The sequence below is a fragment of the Coregonus clupeaformis genome, unplaced genomic scaffold, assembly GCF_020615455.1.
Source record: "Coregonus clupeaformis isolate EN_2021a unplaced genomic scaffold, ASM2061545v1 scaf0696, whole genome shotgun sequence".
In the NCBI taxonomy this organism is placed as follows: Eukaryota; Metazoa; Chordata; class Actinopteri; order Salmoniformes; family Salmonidae; genus Coregonus; species Coregonus clupeaformis.
In genome coordinates this window covers 120,195-142,052 of record NW_025534151.1, presented here as the reverse complement: position 1 = coordinate 142,052, position 21,858 = coordinate 120,195, and the positions used below count along the sequence as shown (strand labels likewise).

The 21,858-nt window shown below is 43.3% G+C and overlaps 1 pseudogene; it reads right to left on the bottom strand.

The window, feature by feature from the left end:
- Nucleotides 1-12,317: 12,317 nt before the first annotated feature.
- On the bottom strand, nt 12,318-21,242 carry LOC123485451 (annotated as a pseudogene).
- Nucleotides 21,243-21,858: the final 616 nt, after the last annotated feature.

Genomic DNA, 21,858 nt, shown 5'->3' with positions numbered 1-21,858 from the left:
GGGGGATGGGCTGGGTGTCTGATCGACCTCATGCTACTTGGCCCTGTCCCACCCTGCTGCAACACGGTAATCCACACATGGGCCAGGGCATGTCCTGAGGGGGTGTGAGCGTTTCAGTTTGTGTTTGAGTGTATGCATGCTCTCGATTTAAAACGCACATCTCTATCGTATGTGTGTGTATCTTAAAGAGGGAACGACGGCAGCAGCCAGATCCTGTCTTTTCTCCAGAGTATTTTTTCCCCTTATCTGTCAAGACTGAAATATATACGCATTGGGGCTAGACAGGTTCGCAGAGCGCACCGGTCCGCAAGTCTCCAGGAACATCTATAGAGGACGCAATGTTGTTTTGCGCCGTAGGTCTCTGGAAATGCATATGGAAGACCGTCAGAGAGCGAGAGAGAAAAAAGAATGCCCCTGGCCAGCTACGGAACTCGGCGACTGCAAATAGTATCAAACGTCAACATGTGCAAACATGTAAGGCATACTTTATTCTAATGAGGTCACTTTTTTCGCCCCCTTCCTTTCAATCAGGGTTGAAAGAAAGAACCAACACTTAAAACGCTGTTGCCATCTTCGACTTTTCTTATTTAAGACTTGTGTACTGTGATGTCATAGCCTGCCCCTTAAAAATAGTTTTATAGATTTAAATTAACTCCATCCAAAAAACACTTTAATGTGTTGTTTTGAAATACAGTGTGTTACAGTATGACGATGGAATGGGAAGGAGAAGGTCTAATTTGGTTCCCCCGCAGAGAGGGTTTCAGCACTGTTGAGCACATAGTTGTTTCGCGGTGTCAAAATGGCACCTTTTTTGTCAAGGTGTGCACAAGCCCATGCAAGCAAGTATACCAGTAAGCTTAATGGCTAGCAATGAATATAGGCTAAAATAAATAATAGTTTATATCACAAACACGAAAAATGTTTGCCGACGAACAACTTGTGTAAGCGGCCTCTATATCAACTGGACAACACCACCATTATTAGTTAAGGTGAGTGCTACCAAAGTGCTATCAAGGTTTGTCAGTGTGACTGCTAAAAGTTTACACCAAGCTAGCTTTGAGTGACGCAAGAATACTTCTTTTTAGCAGTAGGCCTGTCCTTCCCAGATTTTTGGCAAATGTGTGCTGTAGCGCATTGCTAGCTAGCTAGCTCGCCAATCAGTCAAAAAACTTTTTAAAAGTTTCCTATTTTAGAGAGGGAAAACAGGAGACATTTTGAGAAGTCAAGTTAGCCTATTATTCCTCAAAGAAAGCTAGCCTATTTAATAGGGTTGAGCGTGAGACTTATCATGGAACTTATTGTAGTCCACTACCTGGTTGTAGCTCTCAGTATCATAGTTATTAGGCATATCCAGTGCTATTGCAAATGCAGTAGCATCACTAAAACATTCCTAAATAACCCAGTACAAGATTGGTGCCACCATACAATATACCATAAACATTTTTACCACCCTGACCTGAGCCTAGGAGTTGACAACAGAGACTGGTGAGAACTAAGGATGTCGTCCATCATGTAGGACCCCAGACGAGTGATGTGAGACTCTATTCTGACCTGCTAGGCCTTGCAAACAGACCAGTGTCTCCTGCATGTTGACCAGCGCTCGCCATGTGAAACTGGACACAAGACCTCAACCTCAGCACGGATGTCATGTAGTGTGTCTCCAATCACCATTGAACCTGCTCTGTGTGAATGTGTGTAAGGCCACAGCCTGCGACCGATGGCCAAGGTTCCATGTGGTCTTAGGTCAACACTAGGGCGCTGGGAACACCGTCCACCACCAGCTCCCTCCATGATAACCCCCCACAACCTTTATAAAACATGGTTAAACCGTGGCATCCGTCGTTAAAGTGGCGCCTCCTGTTTACCACCACGACACAGTTGGACACCCTCTTGGCAGTCCTTAGCTGTCCAGTTGGCCTGCTTTTACATGTACGACGCATGCTTTAGCCGTGCACCCCCTCGTAGCAATGTTCTTGAACTTCTATACAGGACTACCTACTGCTGCAGGATTAGGAATAAAAACTTGCCGTCCATTTTCCACTGACCCATCCTCCCACCAGTGGTGATCTCGCCGAGCCCGAATGGTGGACACACCCCTGGCTCCAGTCCCATCCCGTGCTTAGCCAGAGAACTTCAAGGCTTTATTTGTGTACCGTTTCCTCATCGGTGGGAACATTGCAGGACACGCATCAGGATGTTATTGTGCACATATCACAACAGAGAGAGGGAGCCTCTCCATCCTCCGATGGACAGAGGAGAGGAGGTGCTTTCCCCACACTGCTCAGGGGCCGTGGGGTGGGGGGAGAGGGGTAGAGTGGGAGGAAAGAGACAGGCGCGGTGGCATTGTCTCCACAAGTTCCTTTTTGTTTTTCATCTCCAGCTATATATGGCTTCTCCCAGTTATGAGTTATGAAGACACTTCTATGATATGTTAGTTCAATAATTGGGTGCAAGCAAGAGGTTTGAAAGTGCTTGATTGGGATCTGAAAGGATTCAATGAAAATATTCTCAGGTTAGCCTAGTAGTATTCAGAAAATGTAGTCACCTCCTCACATACTAGTATGCCCGATTGTTAAATTCCCATGCATGCTCCACGAACCAAACAACAACGTGTGTGCAGTGGACACAAAATATAGGATCGGGGCTGTTTGCATTGGCCAATCCAAGCAAGGCCTACACACACAAATCAGGTGTAATTGGATGCCTGTTTTTTGTACAAACTGCCAATCTCCCAGTCTAAACCTGGGTTTTCTATATACGTGCCCCATGCCAGTTTAACTTATGTGGCCAACATGGACACAGCGTTATTTCCAAAAAGACCAAACCCTGGAGTGTGTCTGTTGGCGCGACGGGTGTAGCTAGTGTTGAATCAAACCAACAGGAAAAGAGCAGTGAAAATAATATGACCAGTGTTTATTTTTTGTGGAAGCTTGCTATCGAGAGTTTGTCTACCGTTCCGGCCACATTTGGGGTTACTCAGAGGCACAGAAAGGCTTCAGTTCCCACTGCTTCGTTTTGGGCCGGTAGCAGGAAGGAAGTGGACTTTAACTGTTAACTTTATTCCATCTGAACCCTGCCCCCACTCACCTCAGTTTCTGAATGTTCCACCCCAGTTACAAAATAATGTTCTACTGCCAGAATGGCCTTGGTGGTCATTTTGCAGATAGTTGGAGCTAGCTGAGTTGTACAGGCTGTGTAAGCGCACTACATCAACAGCCAATGGGGGAAGCTGTAGTCTGGATCTAGATAAACCCAAATGCTTACCAAATTGTTGTCAGATCTGCCAACGAGCCCCCAGGCCTTTTTGAGAGATTGTATTGGTCTACTTATTCTCAGTCAGTGCTGTACATGAAGTGTGTAGATTCCAACAGGGCTGAAACAAAAGCAAAAGAGAGAGCATTACACACACACACACCAATCAGGGGGAAAAATGACAACAACAAAAATAATTTAAACCAACTAAAGAACTAGTTTTACCCACGCCACAAGACCACTGAGTGATCCCATCAAAGCCCTAGCAAGTCAGAATGTGCTGAGGGCCTAGCATGCGCGGGGCGTGAGGCAGCAGCTTCTGACGGGATGTTAGTCTGGGCCTAATTTAAATAGGCCCCAGCGTGTCTGCCTGCCTCCCTTTGTTTACATGGATGAAATCTGAAACAAATGTGAACACGATACCTCTTGTCCCCCAACCCTCCCCTCGAGCTGCCTCTCTCCTCGGTATCTCAAACGGAGCCATGTGCTATTTTCTTGGACCGAAATTAACGCACAGTGGGTTCGGGGTTAACTCCTCCGGGCTCCTTACAGCATTTACTTTTTATAGCTTCCCTTTTTTTTGCTAATTGTCTATTCACCTCTCTCTGTGGTTTCTGGTATTAGTGGCCATCAGTTGTTTGCTCAAGAAAGCCAGATGAGGAAGACGGCTCTCTCCTCTCATGGAAGGGAGCTACTGTAACTACACTGAACAAAAATATAAACGTAAAGTGTTGGTCCCATGTTGCATGAGCTGAAATAAAATATCCCAGAAATGTTCCATAAGCACAAAAAGCTTATTTCACAACTCTTCTGCACAAATTTGTTTACATCCTTAGTGAGAATTCTCCTTCAAGATAATCTATCCACCTGACAGGTGTGGCATATCAAAAAGATGATTAAACAGAATGATCATTACACAGGTGCACCTTGTGCTGGGGACAATAAAAGGTCACCAAATGTTTTGTCACACAACACAATGCCACAGATGTCTCAAGTTTTGAGGGAGCGTCAATTGCCAGAGAATTGAATGTTAATTTTTTCTACCATAAGCTGCCCCAACGTCGTTTTAGAGAATTTGGCACGTCCAACCGGCCTCACACCGCAGACCACGCCAGCCCAGGACCTCCACATCCGGCTTCCACTTGTGGGATCGCTCTGAGACCAGCCACCCGGACAGCTGATGAAACTGTGGGTTTGCACAACCGAAGAATTTCTGCACAAACTGTCAGAAACCGTCTCAGGAGCTCATCCGTTTGTCCTCACCAGGGTCTTGACCTGACTGTAGTTCGGCCGTAACGACTTCAGTGGGCAAATGCTCACCTTCAATGGCCACAGCTTGCTGAAGAAGTGTGTTCTTCACGGATTAATCCCAGTTTCAACTGTACGGCCAGATGGCAGACCGCATGTATGGCATTGTGTATAGCGTCATGTGGGCGAGCGGTTTGCGGATGTCAACATTGTGAACAGAGTGCCCCATGATGGCGGTGGGGTTATGGTATGGCAGGCATAAGCTACGACAAGGAACACAATTACATTTTATCATGGCAATTTGAATGCACAGGGAAACTGTGACACGATCGAGGCCCATTGTCGTGCCATTCATCCACCGCCATCACCTCATGTTTCAGCATGATAATGCACAGCCCCATGTCGCAAGGATCTGTACACAATTCCTGGAAGTTGAAAATGTCCCAGTTCTTCCATGGCCTGCATACTCACCAGACATGTCACCCATTGAGCATGTTTGGTATGCGCTGATTGACGACAGCGTGTTCCTGCCAATATCCAGCAACCCTTTCGACAGCCATTGAAGAGAGTGGGACAACATTCTACAAGCCACAATCAACAGCCTGATCAACTCTATGCGAAGGAGATTTGTGCATGAGGCAAATGGTGGTCACACCAGATACTGACTGGGTTCTGATCCAGCCCCTACCTTTTTTTCAAAAGGTATCTGTGGCCAACAGATGCAGTGTATTCCCAGTCTTGTGATATCCCGAGGGCTCCCGAGTGGCCAGCGGTCTAAGGCACTGCATCTCAGTGCTAGAGCGTCACAATCCGCCTTGATTGGGAGTCCCATAGGGCGGCGCAGCAGTTGGGCCAGCTCGTCTGGGTTTGGCCGGTAGGCCGTCATTGTAAATAACAATTTGTTCTTAACTGACTTGCCTAGTTAAATAAAGGTAAAATAAATTTAAAAATCCATAGATTAGGGCCTAATTTATTTCAATTTACTGATTTCCTTATATGAACTGTAACTCAGTAAAATCTTTGAAATTGTTGCATGTTGCGTTTATATTTTTTGTTCAGTATATCTGCAGTTGCTCCTCCTTCTTTTGGACGTGCTATATCTTGGTCCAAACCCCTTATACTCACTGAACTTGTTGTTAGTTGCTACATTGTTTAAAAGGCATGCAAACCCTTTTTGAGTTTCCCCATTTGTGTTAGAAAACAACCATCTGTACCAAGAGGCATATATGAGAAGTCAGGCAATCTGTTTTTTCTCAGAATTACAATTATCCAAATAATCTTTGTTGTGGGATTTAGTGTGCGGCTTTCTTAGTAAGTGCCATTTTCAAGCCTGGTTGGTTGGCTTGAGCCCATGAGGTAAATGCTCTTAACGATTAAATAATCATTTTGGGTTCAGAGGGGATTTTTGGGCCTCGGTTAATCCCTGACAAAGTGTTCTCTAAGTGGAATTCAAGTAGTGGAGCATAGTGGGAAAGGTGTTTACTAGAGTGCGGGGCATGATCACCCCCTCCAGAGCAAATTAGCAAATTCTCCCTCCTGAAAATAATGAAATGAGCCTCACTGCCCTTTCAAACGTGATGCCATGCAAAATAAAAAAAAGCATCTGGTAGATAAAGAGGGATGCCATGCATGTCCTTCCATCCAGCTTCTGAGAACAGTCAGCCACCCCAGCCTCCCCCTCCTAACCTCCCTGCGGTTTCCAGAGACCCTCACAGAGTTCAAAGGGTCCTCTGCTAACCCTGTGCCACACCCCTTGGCTTCAGCTTGTCCTGGCTGTCTTTTCTCTTTCATGGTCTTATCACATCTCTGATCTGGAGATAAGAACCACTCTCTTGTCCAAACCGACAGGTAAACGTCCTCTGGGTTTTAGCATGAGCTATTTAGCATAACGCCACCAACCATGAGAAAGGAACCGAGGTGAGGTGGGACGGTTCCAATGCCGAACTGCCAGTGGAGTCGGTCTTGTTGGCGAAGGCCATCGCCTTGGAGACCTTGGGTGGGAATTCCTTGTGTAGCGCCACGGCAACGGTGCCACATCAAAGAGAGCGGCAGAACGGTTTGGTTCTGCAACAGTGCCCCTCAAAGGGACTGGTTTCCTCAATCTACAGACCCCGACACTCCCCCCAAATATCTTAGCAGAATCTCCTCTCCCTATATACTTACATACATACATACATACACATCCTATTACCTACATTGCCTTCAGAAAGTATTTACAACCCTTGACTAAATTGAAATTTTGTGTCACTGGCCTACACACAATACCCCATAATGTCAAAGTGGAATTATGTTTTTTAGAAATATTTACAAATTTATAAAAAATTAAAAGCTGAAATGTCTTGAGTCAATAAGTATTCAACCCCTTTGTTATGGCAAGCCTAAATAAGTTCAGCAGTAAAAATGTGCAACAAGTCACATAATAAGTAGCATATACTAGTGTTTAACATGATTTTTGAATGACTACCTCATCTCTGTACCCCACACATGCAATTATCTGTAAGGTCCCTCAGTCGAGCAGTGAATTTCAATCACAGATTCAATCACAAAGACCAGGGAGGTTTTCCAATGACTTGCAAAAAAATAAACAGACATTAAATATCCCTTTGAGCATGGTGAAGTTATTAATTACACTTTGGATGGTGTATTAATACACCCAGTCACTACTAAGATACAGGCGTCCTTCCTAACTCAGTTGCCGCAGATGAATGAAACCGCTCAGAATTTCACCATGAGGCCAATGGTGACTTTAAAACAGTTACAGAGTTTAATGGCTGTGAAAGGAGAAAACTGAGGATCCAACAACATTGTAGTTACGCCTCAATATTAACCAAAATGACAGAGTGAAAAGAAGGAACAGAATACAAATATTCCAAAACATGCATCCTGTGCAATAAGGCACTAAAGTAAAACTGCAAAAAAATGTGGCAAAGAAATTAACTTTATTTCCTGAATACAAAGCGTTATGTTTGGAGGCAAATCCAACACAACACATCATTGAGTACCACTCTTCATGTTTTCAAGCATGGTGGTGGCTGCATCACGTTATGGGTATGCTTGTCATCAGCAAGGACTAAGGATAAAAAAAAATTGAATAGAGCTAAGCACAGGCAAAATCCTAGAGGAAAAACCTGGTTCACTCTGCTTTCCAACAGATACTGGGAGACAACCTCACCTTTCAGCAGGATAATAACCTAAAACACAAGCCAAATACAATAAGTGCTACAAAACATTAGAACACCTTCCTAATATTGAGTTGCACCCCCTTTTGTCCTCAGAACAGCCTCAATTCCGTGGGGGCATAGACTACAAGATGTTGAAAGTGTTCCACAGAGATGCTGGCCCATGTTGACTCCAACGCTTCCCCATAGTTGCGTCAAGTTGGCTGGATGTCCTTTGGGTGGTGTGACCATTCTTGATACACATCGAAACTGTTGAGCGTAAAAAACCCCAGCAGCGTTGCAGTTCTTGACACACTCAAACCGCTGCGCCTGCACCTACTACCATACCCCGTTCAAAGGCACTTAAATATTTTGTCTTGCCCATTTACCCTCTGAATGGCACACATACACAATCCATGTTCAAGGCTTAAAAATCCTTCTTTAACCTGTCTCCTCCCATTCATCTACCCGATTGCAGTGGATTTAACAAGTGACTTCAATAAGGGATCATAGCTTTCACCTGGTCAGTCTGTCATGGAAAGAGCAGGTGTTCCTAATGTCTTGTACACTAAGTGTATACACTGAGTTGCTTACTAAAACAATATTGAATGTTCTTGAGTGGCCTAGTTACAGTTTTGACATAAATCGGCTTGAAAATCTATGGCAAGCCTTGAAAATGGCTGTCTAGCAATGATCAACAACCAACTTGACAATGCTTGAAGAATTTTAAAAAGAATAATGCTCACATTTTGTACAATCCAGGTGTGCAAAGCTCTTAGATACTTACCCAGAAAGACTCACAGCTGTAATCACTGCCAAAGGTGATTCTAACATGTATTGACTCAGGGGTGTGAAAAAATCTGTTTAATCCTTTTAAATTCAGGCTGTAACACAAGAAAATGTGGAATAAGTCAAGGGGTATGAATACTTTCTGAAGGCACTGTAATTTCTACCAGCATGTCACGTGCAACTAGAGGTGAAAAAACTCTAGACCACCTTTACTCCACACACAGAAACGCATATAAAGCTCTCCCTCGCCCTTGATTTGGCAAATCTGACCATAACTCTATCCTCCTGATTCCTGCTTACAAGCAAAACTCAAACAGGAAGTGCCAGTGACCTGCTCAATACGGAAGTGGTCCAGAAGCGGATGCTAAGCTACAGGGACAGTTTCGCTAGCGCAGATTGGAATATGTTCAGGGATTCATCCGATGTCATTGAGGGAGTTTTCCACATCAGTCACCGGCTTCATTAATAAGTGCATCGACTACGTCATACCCAGAGTGACCGTACGCACATAACCCAACCGGAAGCCATGTATTATGCGCAACATCCGCACTGAGCTAAAGGCTAGAGCTGAGACTAATCCGCACGCTTATAAAACATCCTGCTACGCCTCTGATGCTGGTCGGATGTGGCAGGGCTTGCAACCTATCGCGGATGACAAAGGGAAACTCAGCCGCGAGCTGCCCAGTGACGCGAGCCTACCAGATGAGCTAAATGCTTTCTATGCTCGGCCCGGAGGCAAGCAACACTGAACCATGCATGAGAGCACCAGCTTTCCTGGATGACTGTGTGATCACGCTCTCCGTAGTGGATGTGAATAAGACCTTTAAACAGGTTAACATTCACAAGGCCGCAGGGCCAGACGGATTGCCATGACGCATACTCAGAGCATGCGCTGACCAGCTGGCAAGTGACATCACTGCACATTTTCAACCTCTCCCTGACTCAGTCTGTAATACCTACATGTTTCAAGCAGACCACCATAGTCCCTGTGCCCAAGACGCCAAGGTAACCTGTCTAAATGACTATCGCCCTGTAGCACTCACATCTGTAGCCATGAAATGCCTTGAAAGGCTGGTCAAGGCTCACATCAACACAATCATCGCAGACACCGGGGACACACTACACCGCATAACGCCCAACAGATCCACAGATTACGCAATCTCCTATTGCACTCTACCACTGCCCTTTCCCACCTGGACAAGAGGAACACCTATGTGAGAATGCTGTTCATTGACTACAGCTCAGCATAGTGGAGCGGGTCGAGAGCATCAAGTTTCTCTGTGTCCACATCACTAAGGATCTATCATGGTCCACAGACACCAGCACATCCGTGAAGAGGCCACGACAACGCCTCTGCCACCTCAGTTGGCTGAAAAGATTTGGCATGAGCCCTCAGATCCTCGAAAAAGTTACACAGCTGCACCATTGAGAGCATCTTGACTGGCTGCATCCCCGCTTGGTATGGCAACTGCTTGGCATCTTACCGCAAGGCGCTACAGAGGGTAGTGCGAACAGGCCGAGCTCCCCTGCCACCCAGGACCTCTATACCAGGCAGTATCAGAATGCCCTAAAAACTGTCAGACTTCAGCCACCCAAAGACTGTTCTCTGTTCTACCGCACGGCAAGTCTGGAACCAACAGGACCCTGAACAGGTTCTACCCCCAAGCCAGAAGACTGCTAAATAGTTCATTAAATAGGTAACCAAATAACTATCCAGACTATCTGCATTGACCCTTTTTGCACTAACTTGGTCTCATCACATACACTGCTGCTACTGTTTATTATCTGTCACTTTATTCCTAGTCATATATACATACTACCTGAATGACCTCGTGCCCCTGCACATGGACCCAGTACTGGTACCCTGTGTATATAGCCACTTTGTTACTCATGTGCATTTATTATTATTAGTTTTACTATTTTCTTTCTCTCTGCATTGTTGGGAAGGGCCCGTGCATTCTCAGTGTGTCTACACCTGTTGTCTAGAACATGTGACGAATACAATTATTTGACATACACTCACCAAGAAGCCACTCGCATTCTTCTTCCTGCAGCCTTCATTCTAAATATGACCACATAGTTACACAGCATACTCATGCATCCGTACACGTGAATGTACCAACTCATTCTTTTGAGGCAATTCATCGGTCTTCTAATTCATTCTTATTTAGGATCACTGCCGCAACGACGATAATGTCACAAGTATTTATGGCGACCACATGGTCCATCTCAAAGACAGAGCAACACCAGGTATTTATAAATCACTTTGCTTTATTTAAATCAGTGGTAGGCAGTTATGCTATGAACAAAAAACTAAAAGAAAATGAAAAAAGAAAACAAATAAGATCCAGCTACAATAACTGCACTTGGCACTGGATGACCGTTTTGTCAAAAAAGAAAATTATACATATATATTGTGTAAGTGCCTCCAATATACATATGAAAACCCAAAAAGGAAAACCTTAAATACCAGCTTTTATGTGGTCTCCATGTCTACTGACAACCAAATTCTTATTCATATTACAAATGTTCAACACCCCCCCAACAAATCCCCACCCCCAATAACCCCTGACCTCAAAATGAATCTTCACTGGAGCTGAGACTAGGGAGAGTTCCTACTGGTCTCAGAATGACTTCCTCTAAACAGGTTACGGTTCAGTATGCCCTTAACAACTGGTCCTAGGTCTGATGTATTGTTTAGCTCACAATGGTTAAGGATAGGCTTGGGATAGAGATCTTAGACTTGTTGTTGAGGGCAGAATGTAACCCAGACCTTAAATACAGAATGACTCGTGTGTTGTCCAACAGCCATGATGAGGACGACACATCCTCACTCTTTACGAGAAAACACGGGAGTAATGCACTGCAAAGAAATACACACAAACGTACAAATAACAAGTCCAACAAAACGAAAAGGCAAAATCTCTTCTCCTCCAAAAGAAAGCGCATCAGCAAAATGAATGTGAACACAAAATGTGACTTCAAAGAAAAGGCTGAGGAGTCCTCATTGGAATTGAATAAAATGGCAAATATTTTGCCATCAGTGGAATGAAATGCCTTTTTTATCGTGAGGGGAAGGCCAACCGTTTCCTTTTGTCACCATCACATGATGGCAGACTGTTTGGATATGGGAGTCGGACAAGTGGGCAGGTGAACCCTGTGAGAAGGAGATACATGCCCCCAAAAAACCACCTGCCCTCTAACCCACCATCACCCCTGACCTCCTCCCAACGTTAAAACAACCTTAAATTAACCTCAGGGATAAACAGAGCGTGTACCCATTCGTTATGAGGGCCTCGAGAGCGAGCAAGCAATCACCCTGACGATTAAGACTGGACAAAAAGACTAAGATAGGCGGAGGGGTGGATTTAAAAAAGGGCAGCTTGCCTTTGATGGGGGCCCCCTTGTGTACCCTGTGCCGCACAACACAGCCAATCCGATACCCCCTCTATAAATGAATCCCTAATAATAATTGACTTCATCTTAATGATCATTGGGATCGTGTTTTTGACCGAATAAGTTGGGTAACATGATTGAAACTATTCCCAGGAGATGCGTTGTTAGCTCCTCATCCATCTCCTCCCACCTCCCCAACCCCATTCGTCCCCTCCTCCTTTCCGTCCGTCCTACATGCCCTTGGAGAGGGTGAGTCGAGCAAATCTGGGACAGAGGTGGTAAAAACAGATGATCGCGTCGAGAAGAAGAAGTGGTGAGCGATAGATGGATATCAAGTGGAGGACGTGGGCAGAGAAGGAGGGCGGGAGAGAAGGCCAAGGCGTCCCCAAATGGCACCATTCCCTAGATAGTGCACTACTTTTAATCCCTAGATAGTGCACTCACCCTATGGGGTCTGGTCAAAAGTACGCACTAAGGGAATAGGGTGCCATTTCAGACTTAGCCCAGACACGTGCATCTTGGAGGGGGTTTATCTGACGGTGACGCCCAGCTTCTCCAGGACACGAATCCCCTTCTCCTGGTACTCCTCCTCGTCAGCCAGAAGTTGTCCTTGTCCTTCATGATGTCGGCCCACGGCCCCGCCCAGGAACACCATGTGCTTGCGCCGAGGGGTCCTCGATCCGGATCTTGAATTTCTGCACACGAGCAGGGGAAGGAGAGCCAGAATAGAAGATGAGGAGGGAAGAGTATGACAAGGAGAGCAAGAGCACAGAGGAGAAATAGAAGACAAAAGGGAAAGGGGCAGAGACAGAGAAGAAGAGTGGGAGGAGAAGGAAAAATGTCTGTTAGTCTGTTAACAACCTTAGCTAAAAATAGGTGTGAAATCGTCTAATAATTACAGGTTAGAGTAAAAGGCTGTCTCCATGAACTCAACCAGCAGCATTGAAAATTCTGAAATGGATATTGTTGCCAAATTGAGCAATCAGTGTGTAAAGGAATGAGTGAGGAACAATGAGACATTATATTTTAATTTCGTTGTCAAGTGCATGATTTAAACATGGTCCCATGACAAAGATAGTTCACTCTGTGTTGAAGAAGCACATTGCTTGTGGTTGTGTACACAAATTCAATTTAGGGCTACACCGCCTCTGGTGGCCGATCAAATGACTGCAGTGAGAAAATAGATAGTAAAAATCGTTAGTAGTTGTCCATCTGGTTAAAAGCCAAACATTGGACAGTAAAACCGGCACTAAAAACAGCAACAATAAAATATGACATGTACTTAAAGCATGCTACTTAAAAAGTAAATCTATAAAATGGCACTCTGTGTGTGTTCCTCACCGAGAGCTTATCCACGTCTCCCTTCAGCACGCGCCCAGGTAGAGCTGCTTGAGCTCCCGCTCCAGTCGAGAGGGAAGGCCAGGGTACATGGTGGAGCCCCCGACAGCACTATGTGTTTGTAGAACTCAGACCTGTGGAGAGAAGGAGAAGACGTTTAGGAAGGAGAGGAAGACATGGAGGAAGGAAGAGGAATGGAGAGAAATCACTTCAGGTGAATAAGAATGGTGACATGGAGAGAGGAAGAGAGAACATTCTGCCACAATGTGTTTGTAGAATTCAGCCCTGAGGAGAAGTGAGGATGTTTAGGGAAGAGAAGGGCTGTAGAGAATAGAAGGCCAAAAATACAATATGGAGAAAGATTGTGATAATTAATCTAGACGACTCCCATTTAGTCGACTGTTTGGTCGATAGGCTGTTGGTCAACCGAGATTTCTTAAGTCGAGCAGTAGCAAAAAATAATAAACCATGGTGTACGAGACACCCGTCTGATTCGCGCCTGTCTGAGTAGACTGATCCATTGTGGAGGCTGTGGGGATGGCACAGTCCATCAGTCTAAGACATGTGCTACTGAAATTGTATATGTTTATATTACATAAGAACAATGGTGCAACACTAATACAAAATAATTTTATAACAAATGCACTTCCTCCCTCGTTGGATAGTGGTCGCTGTCCACGGTTCTGAAACACATCAGTGCGCCTGTTGAATTGGCGCCTTTTTCTAGGCCATGTTTCTATTTGCATAATAGCAAAGTTACCCAGCATATTGGTGTTGAGAACAATGCGGCGGAGGCAGCAGCAGAGTTAGGAGATGAGAAAACAGCACTTGCCATGTCTAAGAAAAGTGAGGAGAGAGAGAAACCAACTTAATTAGGTGTATAATCAATAGCCTAACTGTTAAATGTGCATGGCTTTATAAATCATCCATATATATCGCTACAAAAATAAGACAGATCCTACTTCTATTGCCTGTTTGAGTGTTTATTTAATAGCCTACTGATTCTGTGAGCACCAAGCCTCATGCAACCACATGTCGGATAAACAATTTCACAAATTCGGCTGTTATTACATCTTTGCTATGCTGTAATAAAGGCTTATATTTTTTTTTTTTTTCATTAGACCAGCCTCTATTATTTATAATTGATTTAGTGTTTACACCTTTCCAAATTGTCAGAAAAGTATTTATTATAATAATAATAATAATAACCCTCCTTTTTCCTTGATCTCCTTAATGTTATTAATATTATGATCATCATTATAATAATAAGTAATGTCATTGTCATAAGTATAGCAGCCTTGAATAACCATCATCAAGCTGTAGGCCAAAGAGATGGTCTTAATACCGTAACTTACTTAGGCCTATATTTCAATACTTATATAGGCTACTGTATCAATCAATAATGTATTAGTTAATGTCATCACACAGCATACGAGTCATTCATGATTTGATATGCAATCAAGCATTTTAGTTAAAATAAAATAAAGCGACTATTGAATAATTAGCATAACAATAAATAGGCCTAAACCGTTCCATTTCAGAAATTGCATTCAGGAATGAATGCTGTTTTTAATCTTTGCTGTAATAAAGGCTTTACAAAAAAACATTACAACAGCTTCTCTGGTACGCTTATAATTAATTTAGTGTTGTTAACATTGTTCCAAAACGGTCAGAAAAATGATATTGTAATCTAACAGCACCTGTTTGGCACATATAATATGCACGCAGCGCTTGCTCCTTACCTTATTTTTCTTAATCTCCAGTATTTTCCACAACTAGTCAAATTGATTCCCACACATCTGACTTCCCCTTTACCTCCTGAGCAACCATAAACATTCCCAGTTTGAGTTTTTGTCATGTCCTCCGCATTCCATTCTGCTGTCCGTGTTCGGTTTCTGTATTGATGTGATTATGATATGCTATAGGTCTGGCCCCTATTGGTCACGTGCATGGAAATCATCGTGTCATGCTGTGGCGAGAGCAAGGGTTGAGGAAATAAGGGAATGTTTTTACTAAACAAATTAGGGATTTTTTTTAACACAGCGCAGCAGAGTCTGAGCCACAATCAAATAACGTTGCGATTCGACTCTGTCTAGTCATTATGTTAATTATTTCATCAAACAGTTCACTTAAAGCATCTGACAAGCTCGAGTGCATACAATTTGACCGAAATATTCAACTTGACTTTCCACATTTTATTACGTTTACTTATTCTAAAATCGATTAAATAGTTTTCTCTCCAATCTTCCTGCAATATCCAATAATACTAATCAAAAACGGTTTTTAGCCATTTTTGCTATAAAAAAGAAATTGTATCACATTTACATAAGTATTCTCAACACTTTACTCAGTCTGGTAAACACCTTTGGCACGCCGATTACAGCCTCGAGTCTTCTTAGGTATGGCGCTACAAGCTTGGCACCCCTGATTTGGGAGTTTCTCCCATTCTTCTCTGCAAACCCTCTCCAAGCCTCTCAAATCCTGAATACTTTCGAATGCACTGTATAGTTGGTTTACAGTTATAACATTAGGATGTGTTTATATATGGAAAAACTACACATTTAAACATTTTGATGGATTGATGTCGCCAAACAACTTTTGATTCGGGGACAGCCCTAATTCCATCATAGCACTGCTGAGAGTTTTGCCTATACCCAGTTCTACACCCATCACACTGCTCCAAGAGCATCCACTCTAATACTAGACGTGAACTAATGAAATGGCAAAAGGGAGATAGAGGAAGTGAAAGGGAAAGGGGGGGGGGATTGGAAGTTACTAATCATTAGTAAGTGAGGAGTCTGTCGGTACCTGGTGTCGATGTCTGCCATTGATGGTGTTGAAAGGAGCTCTGCCACCCCGACTCCCTCCACATTTATTAGGTGAGGCTGGAAAAGGCCTCAGGGGCCTCAACCCAAGCTCCCCTCCCACCTTTATCATCCACCTGCCGTCAGGGGAGCTAAGGACACAGAAGGAACAACATTCACACAAGCATTTAGTTGACATCAAGACAGGACAATAAATTTCTTCATGTTGGTGTGCTGCTAAGGGAAATCGGAAGGCAATGCTAGGCTAGAGATGACAATAACACTGTTTGACACTGGCAACGTTAAGTATGAGTCTCTCTCCCTCTGGTCAGATTAACTGGCTGACAGACGGCCTTTTGGGCGTGGCGGAGCTGCTATAGCATAAAGGTCCATTTGCTATTTAGTCTGAGTCAAAACAGAAAACAGGTCAACACGTTGTGTGGAAGTCTGGCCACAGAAATGATGTCACGCCGATGGGGGGAGTTGTTTCTTCAACGCATTGATACTGCTCTTGTTCCATCCTCTGTCCTCTTTCTCCTTCCCTCTCCTTGGACAGGGAAACAGGGAGGTAGCCCGCCGCCACGCCACACATATGAAAATTCATCCTCCCCTCTTTACATCACAGGGACTCGCGGTTCAGTGGTTCTGCCACCTCCCGGCCATCGAACTCAGTTAGCCCAGGGATCTGTGCACGTGGTTGACTTGACTAAGTAACCTGGGGCCATCCACTGGTTCAAGAGCTCCTCCCACACTAAATAATAGTTCCTACCATTCTAAAATATAATCTGATCATCTCATATACATTTAATACAAAGTAGTGTTACCATATAACGGTCCTCAGAAATACAGATGAATCCTTTTATTCTTAGTGTGGGATTACCCTTACCATAAACTTTAATAATAGAATCTGGTGGAGTGTTGGGTGTCATTATAAATATGCTACATAATCATATTACTTTTATAACTTTCTTTTAACTTTTTCAAATTGGGTAATATTATTACAGTTACACTGTCAAATCCATTGCATTACTTTCAAATTCTCTACCAAACCTGTTCGATCCATCTCATTGCTTCTCATTTGACTTCTCGTGACGGAGAGGCTGTTTGGAGAAATGTCATGCTAAATATATAGAGGGATGCACCTCTGATCTTTGCCATTTATTAAACTTCTGTGATAGCAAAGCCCTTAGAGGCTTTCCTGTCCTGAACAAATGTGCCACATTATACATCTCTATAACATGCGCTGAAAAATATTTTGAATGAAATGATAGGAAATCTGTACAGATGTTTGGCTTACAGTATATATGATAGATTTTATATACATTCTCAGGAGAGCCCACAATAAAACTGGTGCTCAAACCTGAGTTAGTAAGTACCCATCTTTGGTATGCCACTTCCCTCACATCAAGCAAACAATTAATTTAAAAAAAAAAAAAAATCATGAAAGTAACAAAAGTAATATAACTACTAATATAATCATTACTTTCCACCAAGTTATTATACATTATCTTTACTTTTTTATAAATGTATCTAGTAATATTACTTTTCCAAGTAACTAGTCAACACTGATCTCAATTGTGCTGTTTAGATGACAAAGCAGGGTTGCTCACAATTCACACAAAACAACAGGAGAAATATTTTGATTGAAACAGGGGTTATACTACCTAACTTACCATAAAACATTTCCTTTCCATTGCTTCTATACAAAACAAAGGTTCCACTGTGGTGAGTAGTTAACAGACATGAACTGAAAGTATATCGAACCAGCATGATACCGTGTAAGACTGTTGCAGCCGATATAGGACTCGACCAGCATGATGACCTTATAAGGCTGTTACTACCTGTAGACACAACCAGCATGATGACCGTGTAAGACGATTACTGACTGCTTAGGACTAAACCAGCATGATGACCGTGTAAGGCTGTTACTGACCGTGTAGGACACGAGCCAGCATCCGTGTAAGCTGTTACGGCTCGTGTAGATCGCAGCACACGTGACCGTGTAAGAGCTGTTACTGACCGGTGTAGGACTCACCAGCATGATACCGTGTCAAATGTTCGTGTAGGACTCCACCCTTGGCCGTTACTGTTACTATGTTGACTCAAACCGCATGATCCGTGTAAGATTACTACCGTTAACTATGTATTGACCTGCCAAGGCTGTTACTGACCGTGCCAGACTTCGAGCCAGCATGATACCGTGCAAGGCTATTACTACCGTTAGACTCACCAAGCATATATTTGTTACTACCGTTAGGACTCACCAACCGTGGTCTCCCCCGCTTCCTCTCCTTTTTTCTATGCCACAGCTTCTCCTTCATCATACGCCACCCGTCTCATCCGCCGATGTTGCGTAGCCCCTCTCATTAAACCTTAGCTGAACCCGATGGATAAAGGTCAGAGGTCAAGGATGGGTTTGATTGGTTTTGCAGAGATCTCATAGTTGTCAAACTCAAAATTCATTTTTGAATCTCTTTTTAAAAATAGTCACCTTTTCCTAATCTCTCCTCACAAATCTTGACATGTAATAATGAACAGGGTGTAGTTTTAATCACTGCTTTCCACTGGCAAGTCATCCAGACCCATACTCATGAGGGAAATAAATTATCAGCCCTGTAGTAATCACCCCTAGTTAGTTCCCCTGGCTCTTGTGTAGATCTGAAAAAATTGGTATTTTTAGCTCCAATGGGCAAGGTGCAATATCCATCATAGTGTGTTATTCAGTCTTCTCCTATCACAGCCTCCTTTCAGGGGCTAAGTCGTTTCTGACAGACATTTTAAGACTCAGAGTCACGTGTGTTCCTTGATGTAGCGCGTGATATCCCAAATATACCTGCAATGTCCAGGCGTCGGGTCAGGTGGGCGGCCTTCGTCACGCAGATGTGGGTAACTCCATCCCAATCCACCACCACCCCTCCATAACCTAAAAAACACACCAGTGCCAACATCAGAATGGGCCAGTGAAAAAACACATTTTCCAAAGCCCATATCAACATTATAGACCATTTCTGTCATTACTTGTTTGAACGGCTTTTTATTAATTGTTAATACCGATTTCTTAATTTCAAGAGTTTTCCGTCAGAATATATTGGTTCAATATCAAACAAATTACAGGCCAATAAAGCTACAATCCCTACAAAATGTCTGGCCAATGAAAGTCTAGTATGGAACACATTCCCTACCTATTCCTCTCATTTTCAATGTCCTGCCACTGGGTCCCACACATTCACCCTGTTTCATCTCATCTCCTGTGTTCATTTTTCCAAAAAACCTCGATGTTATAAATACAAGCAAATCCTTCACAAATGGAAGCACTTTATTTTATGATACTATATTTATATTGAAGGATGTGGTGTCAATGGTACTTTCACAATGTACTTAAAATAATTGGTAACTATCTGTTTCCAAATAAATTATTTTAATTTGTTTCCCAAAGAAACAAACAAGTAACTCATAGGTTATTAGTTTAACTACTAACTAATAACCATTTAAAAAAATAAAATACCTGGTCATTTCTATACGAAAATGTATCCTAAAATAATTATTATACCTGTAGAACTAGCAAAAGTAATTACGGGTTCTTCTCATGTGTTCTAAAAAGTATTTACTTGCAATTCGATTTGGTGAAATCTCAGGTACCCAGTGCTCTCCACTGAGTTGGTATACTCTTCTTTCCTCATTTTGTTTTAAAAACCTACCTTGAGTAGTGTAGGCACAGCTTGGATGGCTATATAAACCCCAAAGAGAACTTCTCAACATCACCTGGAAAAAGGTAGGGAGTGCGAGAAGTATGTCACTGAATTATAGTCACTGCCAAAAAAAAACTTCACTTATACAAATTACTTTGTTTTTCATTTTGCACTCTAAAAACCAACATCTAACACTCTTCCCCTCACAAGGAATAAACCTCCATGTTAATAAACCTGAAGTATAAATGGGTGAAAAGGGGGATAAGGACTTATCCTCACCCCACTGAAGGACAGCCCTGAATCATTAATAACAGTGGCTCTGTCTGTCCCACAGCTGTACGCCAGGCAGCAGACCTGAGTTCAAATATTATTACAAATCTCTCAAATACTTTAGCTGTGGTTGATTGACCCTTGCGATAGCAATGGAAGCAATATAGTCCCAAAATTCACTCCACCTATGTAACTCCAGACACTCATCATTCATATTTTATCAAATCTTGTTAACCCAGGTCTCCAGGCAAGCACTGCTCACTTATCCATCTGCTTCACTCTCAAGATAAACCTCCTTAGCGGGAGCGCTTCGAAGGTGTCTCCTCAGCACAGAGCGTCCACTGTTACTTGACTGATAATCATTTAAAAGGCCTTATAAAAGGCCTTACAGGAATCTCCTCCAGAATACCACACACTTCAACTAAAGCATGTTCTGTCCTCTGAAAACGATTTGGTAGTTGTGGAGTTACAAAACACCCTTTAAAAATTATACGCACCTCAATTCTTCTCGCGGTTCTTGGATTTAGGTTCATGGCGGCTTTCGGTGAGCAGGATCTTGCAGTTGCGCGAAGTCGATGTTTGAGCTTTCCGGGACCAAAGGTGTAGTCCCAGTGCCTTCTGTCATCCCAGTTCCTCCGATGCCGTTCTCCATGGTAGTTCACCTCCAGCATGCGCACTTCGCTCGCCTCATCCCCCCCTCAGGTCTGGATAAATCCTTTATCAATCAAAACCAGGTCGTACTTTTAAATAACACCCGTTTTGGGGTAATAGTGCATTGGCCGTTGAATATTACTGCATAGAGGCGTTGCATTGTCCTCCATCCAGAGTCATTGATTACCACAGCAACAACTACTGTCAGTGCGACCTACCACGCAACACAAAGGAGGCTGATAGATCTGGGTTGAATAACAATTCACAAAAGACATCACGCATCTTAAAATACACTACCAACCCCTAAAAACTTCCTAAAATGAGGAAATGTGCATGCCACCAAACCAAGGGAGGTGTTGGCCAAAGGTTAAACAATTCCAAGCATCACTTATCTAGTTGTAGTCAACATCTAGTCATTCTGCCACTTCTTTTGATCACTTCAATCTGCTCCTCGCATTGCTCGCAGCGAGTAGTGAAGGATACATTAGATAGAGATTCCAGCCATGCAGTCAGACACACTGTTAGTAAAATGGAATCCTTTTGGTTAATTGGGCAAATCCTATTAAAATGTCTATAACTTGACAGTATAGGAACCCAAAACTCAGAATAGTCTAGCTTTCTTCTCACCAAACAAACAGGTCATTCATGTTGGCGAAGAGCACATTTGAAAACTCATGCTCAATTGATGATTTCTTATGCTATGAGGAGCAAGCTTGGTTTATTTTAACTTTTAGCCAAGCAGACATATTTCCCCTTCTCTATTTCCTCTGCTAACATATATCCGGTTTCCTTCACCTGCAGCTGCTTGTCTGTACTCAAGACATGAATGTCTGTCTTTGTTTTTCCAACCACTGTATTTAACGTGTTGATTTTAAAAGGAAACACTTCAACACCATTTCATCACATGGAAAGAGTAGTGAGGGGGAATGAGAGGTCAACAATTACATATCTCTCAAACGAAAACAACCACTAGCTACCATGACAGCGCAGACATTCCTCTGTGTCACGCAGACAGCAGGGGCCCATGAATCTGCAAACATACACACTTACCATCTTTTCTGTTATTCTACCTCCAACAGGAGAGAAAGGGGGGGAGGTGGGAGGAAGAGAGGGATGAGGAGCAGAGGGTCAGAAGATAAGAACAGAGAGAGAGGGGGACAGAGGAGGCCAAGGTCAGAGGTGAATCAGAGTGTCCTTCAAAAACCATTGCCACGACGCCCACCCATCCGCTCATATAATGCTGCAATGTTATCATGGGATTTT